Raw genomic sequence first — 10616 nt, 5'->3', positions numbered from 1 at the left:
GCGTCCCATGTTTCTCACCAGGGGGCGTGACGGGGTGAGCCCAGATGCCACTGAGCTGTGGGATAACTGCCTCATGTTGGGCTCCCGGGGCCGGGGCCCCGCCCAGGACCTGCCCTTGTCTACCTGGGGGTGGGAGGAGGGAAAAGCAGGGCTCCTTTCCCGTGCCATGCAGAGCTCACCACATGCCCACCTCACGGCTCTGAGGCACTGCCAGCCTGGCAGCCCCCCACCAGGACAGGTCTGGCCTCTGCTGCCAGACGTAGCCGGATGGGGGAAGGTCAGTGCTGCCCAGGGCACTGGGCAGTCCTGGGAGCCAGATGGTTTCTCGGCCCCACCTCCGGGCCGGTACCCAGAGTGGGAGGTGAGGCTTCCCCAGGGGCCCCTTCCCCTGGGGGACCCCGGCCCAGCCCCTGCTCAGCCAGAACAGCGTGGTCAGGGACCTGCAGCTAGAGGCAGGAGTAGGGACGCACAGACCTCGGCTGGTGCTGGCCTGGCCCCTGGGACACGTCCTCAGCTGGTGGGGCTCTCCAGCGAGGGCCCAGCTGGAGGAGCGCAGAGATAACACCTGGGCACAGTGTCCTGTGACCCCGCCCCCACCCGCAGGACCCTGTCCCCTGAAGCATCCTGTGCTGCCCTGGAATGCACATCTTGCCAGCCATGGCCTGACCGGGGCTCCGTCCACACCTCGGCGATCAAAGGGTGGCCGCATCATGCCTGTACCCTATAGCCCTGGGCCAGAGCCCAGTCCTACGGGGAAAGCAAGGGCGGGGTGTGAGGAGGGGGGGAGGGGGGCGAGGCCTGGGCAGTGTCCTTCGAGAACCCCGTTGCTGTCCCTTTGCACAGCAGGCACTGCTGCGGGCCCCCAGGTGGGCACGGGGGACAGGAGCAGGAGATCAGGACAGAAGGGCACATTCTGCCCGCATGAGCTCCCCGCTACCCGCACCTTTCACAGACAGCCCTCCAGGGGCCGGAGCTGGCTTGGCGCCGGGGACAGCGGCGGGGCCTGCGGTCGGAAGAACAGCTGGCATGCTGCCAGGGCTGTGCGGGCACACTCACGTATTTCTCCCTCGAGGTGCTGAGCGGTCGGCGGCACCGTCCCATTTCACAGCAGGGCACACCAAGGCTCAGGGCGGCCCGGGGCACCATGTATCCAAGGGGTGGGAGCCCAGGTGAGGCCCAGCCATCGGCTGCAGGTGTGCATAGGTGGGCTCTACGGGAGGGCAGGGGTCAGAGGGTGCTCTAAGAACCAGACTCCGGTGTCCCCAAGACCAGGGAGGGATGGCAAGGAGCCATCCTCTAGACACATCCACCTTACACGAGCAGCCAAGTGAGGCTCGAGGTCCCCCTAGCTGTGTAGAGGGAGTCCCCCCCGTGCCCGACCCCTGCCACAGATGTCCCCTCCCCACAGCACATGGACACGAGGACAGGGCCCCATCTCACTGCTCTTGGACCCAAGACCCCTCCAGCCACCTCCTCTCTGTCCACACAGCCTGGGAGTAGGTCTGCCCCACTGTGTACTCCCAGCACTCTCCTTGGTCCCCACCTTCCCCCACCCCAGGTCCTGGGGTCAGCCTCCTCTTGCCTAGTGCTATTGTCACTCTGTCCGTCTCTGTCCTTCTCCGTCAGGGGCCTGAGGACTTTCCTAGACCTCGAGTGAGTGGGGAGTGGACTCTTATTAAATCTGGGTGCATGGACTGCTGGCGGTCTGGTGAGATGAGGCTGTCCCCCAGGCCCACCCGTGGGTAGAGGTCAGGCATCCCCAGGCTTGGGAGATGGCTGGGGACACTGCCTTAAGGACCCTCAGGCCCCAGAGCTGCTCCCAGCCCCACTGCAGCCTCTCCGAAGCCCCTTCCCCTCTCTGGGCCTGAGATCACTCCTTCAGGAGACAGAGGGTGGTTGGGTTGGCACTGGGGTTTGGGCCTGTCACAGAGGAGGTGGGGGTGACGCCACACCCCAGAGGCCAGGAGGCTTGCAGGGGTGTGTGTGGGGGGGGCAGGCCTCCAGCAGGAAGGGAGAAAGGAGAGGCCATCCTCAGAGCCAGGTCCCCTGCTGAGGAGTTGGGGGTGTGCAGAAGGGCAGAAGGCAGCTGGTGCTCCCTCAGCCCTCCACGGCTCCCCGAGCTACTCCCCAGAGGGTCTTGGGTGACTTAGAAGGGCCCTTGCTCTGACATCCTGGTCCCGCCAGCACGGGATGGTGGTGGTGGTGGTGAGGGGGACAGGGGGAGCTGGTCATGCCCTGTACCCTCCACCTGGCCACAGCACCACCCGCTCTGGCTTCCTCCCTTGCCCCTCCCACGCCCCCTCCTACCCCAGGAGGACCCAGGGCAGCCTGCAGCCCCCTTCGCTGCTCGGCCTGGGCCCCTCTCTCCTCCCCAGCAGGCCCCCTCCCGCCCTCCTGCCGTCATTCCTGGCAGGCGCTGCAGTGAGCTCACTCGTTACATAAAAGCATGTGAGCTATTCCCCCCACACGGGCTCCATTTCCCCTCTGCCTCTCCAACCACCACACCACAAGCCCAGGGGGTCTGGGCATGCTCCCAGGGCCCCTACCCAGGCCCTGACCCTGCAAGAGGCAGAGGCTGCCCCCCCACCCAGGTCCCAGGCCCCCAACTCAAGAACAAGGGTGTCTGCGGAAGAGAAGAGACTGCAGCTCGTTGCAGACGCCCCAGGGAGTGGCCACTCTGGGGGGCAGCAGGCAGAGACCCCCCTCCCCCGGCCTGGCCTCAGGCATGAAGGAAGGAAGGCAGGGTCCCCGAGGCCCCACTGGTGAATGCAGCTGACAGTCGGTGCCGGGGATAGGCCTGGCTGTCTTCTTTGGGGTTCGGGGTCTTCCTGGGTGGCAGCCCCCGGACTCTTGGCTCCTTTGAGGGCACCCGGTCAGCCAAGGGCCCCAAGCGCGAGGACTTGTGCTCTTGGGAGGGGCAGCAGGGGCCTATTTCAGTTTGCTCAGAGCAGAGGACAGGACTGCACGGCTTCCAGCGGGGGCCACCCTCCCTGAAGCTGCAGGGGGTCCTCTGAGACCCTACAAGGGGAGAGGGGCCCAAGGACCCCCCACCTCATTCCTGTGGCTTGGGACTGAAGACATAGACCCCCAGAGGGTGCAGCTGAAGGGACGTGCTCGCAGTGTGTGAGGGGCATTTCAGGGGCCTGCAGAGGAGCAGGGCCACCACTTCCCGGCCTGGAAGGCAAGTCCCTGGGAGGACAGTTGGGGGGCCTGAGGGGCTGGGGGCCATAGCTTCAAGCTGTTCGCAGGACAGGAGAACAGGGCAGGAACCTAGCGGAGGCCCAGGCAGCAAGAGTTCAGCTCTGTGCCCTCTCCCCACGTCCCCCAGCCAGAGGCTCAGGGCCACCATGGGCCTGGACAGGCCTGGCCTGGCGGCTGCTGCTTCCTCCCACCCCACGAGGGACATCGGGAGGGAACTCCGGAGGGAACTTGCTCCAGCGAGATGAGATCTCCTTCGACCTCTCCAGCCCCGCCTAAAGGAAGCCTGTGAGCTCCAGGCTTCCAGACGTCTCCTGCTGGGAGCCTGTCACGATAGCCACACCCTGCTTGGGGACAAAGCTCCCGGCCCAGCCGCAGGGACACGGGAACCGCGTGCCAGTGCCAGTGCCAGCGCCAGCATGGGGCGGCAGAGCCGGAAACCCCGCAGCCCCTCCCGCCGGACTCTCAGCCCGGCCTACGTCCCCGCCAGAAACAAGCCCATGCTTTCCTTCTTTTCAGAGACTCGGTTCTTGGAACTTACACCCTCTTGGGTTTGCTATTTTTACCCACCCTGAGCCTTCCGGTCTCCATGGCGACACCTCCAAACAGCAGATTCCAGGCAGCAATGACGTCACCTTTCCCTTTCCTGCCGCCCAGGCCTGGAGGCTCTGCTGCCCTGGGCTCCTGCTCGGGCCTCCCAGCGCCCCAAGCCAGACCCCAGGCCATGTGGACCACAGCTGGCCTCTCCTCGCTGGCCCGGCACTCAGGGCCTTCAGCGGGCAGTGTCCTCCTTCTCCCTGCCCCTGAGAGTCACTGCGCTGCAGCCCCAAGCTGAGGGCCCAGGTCCAGGAGCAGCCCCCCCCGCCCCTCCGGGATCTGGGCCATGCTGGCTGTCCTGTGGGAGCTGCCACAGGCCCTAACGGCCCGCCAGCTGGGGAGGCAGGGGCAGGCCGGCGCGGGCAGCAGCCCCCGTATCAGAACTGGGGACTGGAGCAGGGGCTCCAAGAGGCTGCAGGAGTGCAGGAGGGCCGTGGCCTGGGCTGTTGTTAAGCGCCCACCACGGTGCCCGTGGCATCTGGCCCCTTGGGAGAGCTGGGGGACACTCAGGCCAGGGCTGCTGTCCTGCTCGGCAGTGGCCACGTCCAGCCTTGGTCTAGGCGGCGCCTTCCACACCTCAGTTCTGATCAGGCAGCTGGGCCCCTCTGGGCCCAGGTCTCCTGCAGTGGGTCACCAGCCTATGTCTCTGGCTAGGCCACACTTTACTGAGCTGTCGCTACATGCCCAGCCTGAACGCGGCCCTCAGCACAAAGAAGGGGAACGAGCACTCAAGGCTGGAGGCCAACTCCAGCTGGGGTGGGTGGGAGGGTGGGCACCTGCACCCTGGGTCCCCCTCCTGGAGAAGCACCCTACCCCTGGGTGCAGTGCCGATTGGCTGAGAAGTCTCTGCAGTGCCTCCCAGGACAGGTGAGTGGTGCTTGGAGCTCCCCACCCCCCACCCCGACCCAGGCTCCCACCCCCGCCCCCACCCCCACCCTGCCCGTCAGAAGGAGCATTCCCTGTGGCTGGGGCCCCTGGGCTTGCAGAGGCCTGCTACCCCGCCTGTGGGATGTTGGGGTCCCTTCCCTAAGCAGGGCCTGCCCCTCCCCGTCACCATGTGACTAAATAAACTACAGCCCCACCTCCACCACCTTGGCCTGAAAGCAGACCCTGGATCTGGGGTCAAAGGGGAGGGGAGCAGGCAGGGTGGGGGGCTTTGGGGGGCTGGAGGCCCCAGCAGCGGCCAGGCCCAGGGTCAGGGCCACACTCCATCCTGCCAGCCTCCAGAAGGGCAAAGAAGACACTTAGCAGGTATCTCATCCCTGAAGTCTCTGCCCCCAGCAAGGGTACTGAGAGGTGCTGTGAGCCTCACATTCCTGCTGGCTGTCAGGTACGAAGTCCCAACTCGCCTCCGTCTGACATGGGCAGACACACTCGCAGGTCTGGGCACGAGGCAGGCAGGTGGGCGGCCCCGTCTCCATCCAGAACCCCACACAGACACGTTCACAAAAGGTGCGCAGAGAGCACGCTGCGCTGCCACAGGTGGGCCTTTCCAGCAGCCCCAACCGCCCTGTGTCAAGGCCGTGTCCCCAGGACATGGTGCCAGAGGAGACCCTGGTGGCTACACTGCCCCTGAGTGCAGGTGGCTCTAGCAGGGAGGTGACAGGGCTTGTCCAATGAAGTACCTACTGCAACAAGCTCCATCTGGACAGCAGACGGGAGGGCGCGACAGGATCCGGCACGTCACCATTACCCGCTGGCAGCTGTGCCTGGCCATGACGGGCCTCGGGCCTCTGCCCTTGTCGCACGGGTGTTCATGTGGGGCCCCTGCCGCTTCCTCCCCACCCTTTGGGCCCCCACAGGAGGCCCCTGGTCTGAGCTCTGCCCTGTCAGGATCCATGTGGGGGCCCGGGGCTCCAGCCTGAGGGGCAGTGAGTGCCCGGGTGGGACCCCACGCTAGGCGTGAGTGGAATTGATTTCCTCCACCAAGTTGCTTGAGGGCCCCCCTGCGCCCAGCAGAGGTAAGCAGAAAGCATTCCTGCTCTCGAATGTTTGCAGGTTCATGGGAGACGGTAAAAACTTATACTTCCCTAGGTTCTGTATCCGATGGGGGCACGTGCTCTCAGAAAGCGTGGGCCAGGGAGAGGTGGGGGCTCCATACCAGGTCCGTTTCAGCAGAGCCCTGGGATGGGTCAGAGCACGGCATTCTGGGCAGGGAGCTGTGGGGGCAAATGCCCAGGGGGGCTCAGCAGGGACCACGCACAGGGGTGGGGAGCAGGTAGTGAGAGGAAGGGAGGGATAGGTGGTGGTGGTGTTCCCGAAGGGGGTAGGGAAGTCCAGCAAACAGTACCCCTGTACCTCTACTTCCATGCTGGGAAAACTGAGGGCCAAACAAGAAGAATCGAGTCGAAACAGATGAGGCTATTTTTCTGAACACTTTGTTCCCGGCCCAGCCCCCAGCCTGGCATGGGGCTGGAGTGACGGGCGGAGCGGATGGCCCTAGCCTGGCCTAGCCCAAGCCCCTCTCTGGCCCCTGGGTGGCCCCTCCCTGCCCTGCCCAGGGACCCGCTGCCCACTCTCCTGCCCACTCTGGCCACAGCTGGGGGGTTAAGTAAACAGGCTGCTTCAAAGGGTGGGGCCAGGGGCTGGCAGGATGGGTACAGGGCACAAACTGCCCACTTGCTACCCAGCCCCACACCCAGCCGCGCCACAGACACCTCAGGGAGGGTTCCCGCGGCCAAAGCCTGGCATTGGCCCGACCCAGCGCCTTCTGCAGACCAGCCACCCCCAGGCCAAGCACTGCCCAGCGGGCTCTCATCCCCATGAGTAATATTTAACTTGGAAATGCTGACGGATAACTGCAGGGGAGAAGTTAAGAACAGGTTTGGATTGCAAGCTGCCTGCCAGGGAGGGGGTAGAGGGAGGGAGGGCAAAGGTGAGAGGAAGAAAGGAGGGCAGGAGGCGGGCGGAGGGACCAGCACTCGGGAGGCAGGGCTCCAACGACTGCTGGGGCCAGGACCTCGGTGCTGTGGGCCCATGAGCCAGGGCCTGCGCCCCAGAAACCACAGGACCACCCCCACCAGAGAGCAGAAGGTCAAACGGCAGGTAGCACACACGGAGCATGTGGCTGAGCCCCTCCAGCCTCAGTTTCCCCTGCGGGAACCACCGGGGTCAGGAGGAGCCTTGGGCTCCCACTCTGGGGTGGGGAACACAAGACACATGAGCATGGACACACAAACACCCCCAGACACACCTGTATACACATACGCTACATGAACATACACCCCCACATCACAAGAACACACACCAGCATATACACACGCACCCACATCACATGCACACACAACCATACACAAAGACACACACACAACATACGATGGTGAGCAGAACGGCCAGCAGCCTGCAGCTCTGAGGCTTTGACACAAGGATGGAAAAACCCGGGCGGCGGGAGCAGAAATGAGGCCCCATTTCGGGGCTGGGGGAGGGCAGGACCGCAGCCAAGATGGGCCATCATCAAATGGAGGTCTCCGCTGGCCAGGCTGAACACCCGGGCCCTGCCCGGTGTGCCCTCATCCACTGTGGGAAGCGTAGGTGGTCTGCATCCCCCGCCCCCAAGGACTCTGTGCCACAGGGCGATATCAGTCAGCTTAGCACAGGTCCATCCCCACTATGTCCAAAAGTGCGGTGCAGTGGGGACGAGAGCAGCTGGGGGGACCACTCCAGCTGTCACCTGCCTGCACCCCCCAACACCTGGGCATGCTGGGCAGTCAGGAGGCCCAAGGCTACGGCCCTCAGAGGAGGCTGCTGGGGCTGTGACAGGCATCTGAGGCCCTCTGTCCCCGCGGGGTCCCCGTGGCTGCAGGGCTGGGCCTGAAGCCCTGGGCAGACCCGGATCTCAGCAGCGTCCTTCCTGCACACTCAGCCGGCGGCTTCTTCCTTCTGCTCCTCAGCCGTGAGGCCAGCTGCTCTCATGGTGTGGGGAAGACCAGCGCTTTCTGGGAGAACTGACCGTGCCAGGGCTCATCCCAGCAGGGGACAGCTCTCTCAGTGGAGGTTCAGGACAGCCGAACCAGTGTAACTGCTTTCAGGGTCTTCCACAGCCACAGATGCAGCAGGAGCCGGACACAGGCTCGTAATGCTGGCGGGACGAGCACCCAGGCCTGGGGCCACCACAGGGATACCGGCCATGCTCGCCCGCTGCACGTCAGAAGTTGGGGAAGCTGAGCACGGCAGATGCAGAGAGGGCCTGGGTGCCCTGAGGGGGGACAGTCCTCTCCCTAGGGGTCTCGGGATGGGAGGGGTCGGCCTCACCGTCTGCCCAGTCTTGGGCTGGGTCCCCAAGCCAGAGAAGCTGCCCCAGGGCTCAGCGCACCCAGCACTGCCCACACTCCTGACCCCAAGCCCCGTGCACAGGCCACTCAGTGCCCCTAAGTGAGCAAGGCCACGGGCCCGGGCAGTGGCCCAGGAGACCTGAGTTCAAGTCCCAGCTTAGCACTCATGGTCACATGGCCTACGATTTGGGGACGTGGCCCTGGGCCGCAGCCGGCCCATTTGTAAATGGGGTGAAGGAACACAGCTCCACGCTGGGCTGGATGCCCGTGAACAGGCTGATGCCCTGGAAGGAAGTGGGCACATGGTGTGAGGTCCCTCACCCAGCACTGGGGCTGCCCACACAGCAGGGTGGGGGAGCAGCTCAGAGTGGGCCGGCCCAGCCCAGGGGCTTCCACCTGCTGCTCCGGCCCCGACACAGCCTCACGGTCTGCATCCTATTTGGTGCTGAGAAATAGGCGCCATCCCTGGCAGGGCCTTGGGGCACCGGCCAGCCCCCGCGCTGGGAGATAGGGGCTGCTTAGGCCTCAGCTGCCTGCCCGGCCCTCCCTGCAGGGGTGCAGAGTCAGCACAAGCTGATCACGAGAAGGACCATGCTGGGCCCCAGGACGGGTGACCCATGTGTGGTGGCTGCCAGGATCCCCAGCTCAGCTGTGTCTGGTCTGGGCCGCGTGGCCTGACCAGCACCTGCAGTAGCAGTTTGGCCACAGAGAAGCTACACCTTCCCTCCACACCTTCCCTGCGGAGAAGGAGGTGGTGTGAAAGCAGAGGGGCCGCTGGGCCATCCCAGGGCCCGACCACCATGGCAGATCAGCTGGGGACAGGGTCCCAGAGAGCAGTTTCCAGGCTCCCGGCCTCGCGTGGGGAGGTGCTGGCTCAGGTAGTGAATGGCTATCAACTGTGATTGGTTGGCCGTCCGCTGTAACTGGTTAGCCAATTGGCTGCTGATACAGCTGCCGGGGCTGCGCTGGAGAGGGGAGTCGGTCGGTCGGCAGAGAAGTGAATGGCGGACTGCGGATCGTGTGGCTACTACTGCGTGTCTCGCCCAGCGTCCAGTGAGACTGTGGTGGTGTGACCCCCCTACCTATGGCTCCGTGGTGTTCCTTTTGGCCTCACCATGTCCTGCGTTCGTGTGTGGGGAGCGGGAGCTGAGACCCCGCAGGCCGCCCCGCAGGACACATGGCGCAGGGAGCAGGGTCTCCCGCACGACACGGGCCCTCCCCAGATCCACCACGGAGCGGGGGTGGGCGCCACGGTCTTGGCAGATGGGCAGCCCAGGGAGGTGCCCACTGCCCATGGTGGCCGCCCTGGGAGAGTGACCCCACACGTCATGTGTCCCTGCTGCCCACTTTCTCTCCATCCACAGCCCCCTACCCAGCTCCCCCCACCTCCCTCACCTCTGGGGTTGTCTCCAACTTCGTGCTATTCCTCATCCCCAACTCTTCTCCTCCTGAAGGGCCAGATGGCCTGAAGCTGCCTCAGGGACTGCAAGAGGAGAGGCCAGCTCTGTCCCTGGGCTGCTGCCCCAGCCAGGCCCCTCCCTCCCTCCTGCCACCATCCGGAGGCCTGCAGAGTGGCCTGAGGGGGAGGAGGGCAGACCAGAGGCATCAGGAGGGCACGGGCCAGTCTCAGTGGCCCAGGGGGCTTGGGCAGCTGCCTGAGTGCAGCCCCCGGCCTGTCCTGATTCTAGTCATGTCTTGGCCCCACCTTGGGCTGCAGGCGGCTGTGACGCCAGTTAGATTCTGCAGCACAGCAGGTTTCAGCTCCCACTGGCCAGACAGAGCCCTGCAGGGGACCCGAGGGACCCTGGGCTGCCCTCTGGCTTGGGGTGGGGGTGGGGTTGCCAGGCCACTCAGAATGGAAGCAAGAGCCGCTCAGTGCCCACCTCTGAGGCCCAGGCCCCAGGGCAATGGGAGTGGGGGGACCCAAGGGGTCTCTGTGCAGAGGGCCGCCTGGCCCCTGCTTGTTCCCCGGGCCACACAACAGTTATGCCCTGACAGCTGTCCGCCCCAAACCTGGCAAGTGGAAAGGGGAGACACAGACCCTCTGCCGGGAGCTGGTGTCCCTCACTGTGTCACAGGCTGATGATGACCCCATGACCCCTGGTTGCTGCTGGGTCCTCTGGTCAGCCAAAGGCCTGGGCGGAGCCCAGTAAGACTCAGAGGCAGATCCTAAGAGCTCTCCTCACAAGGAGAAAGCCTTTTCCCTTTTTATCGTACCTGTGTGAGAAGATGGATGTTAGCTAAACCTACCGTGCTCGTCACTCACCATATAAGCGACTCAAACCATCCTGCTGGCTGCCTAAACTTACACAGGGACTGTTAGTAGTTAAACAGTCAACTATTTCTCAGTAAAAAGGGGGACAAGGGCAGGTGAAGTAAGTCCAGGAGCACAGCCCCTGCGGGAGGAGCAGGGAACAGGCATCTCTCCCTGCCTGTGCCCACCTCCCCTGCCCCAACAGACCTCCACTCCTGACTGCCAGGGAGGTCAAATAACCGTCTGCTGACCCCTGACCCAACCTCTGTGTCCATGCTGGGCGCTGGGCGGGGCTG

Source organism: Rhinolophus ferrumequinum, chromosome 9 (assembly GCF_004115265.2).
Source record: "Rhinolophus ferrumequinum isolate MPI-CBG mRhiFer1 chromosome 9, mRhiFer1_v1.p, whole genome shotgun sequence".
Classification (NCBI taxonomy): domain Eukaryota; kingdom Metazoa; phylum Chordata; class Mammalia; order Chiroptera; family Rhinolophidae; genus Rhinolophus; species Rhinolophus ferrumequinum.
This window is presented reverse-complemented; position numbering follows the sequence as displayed.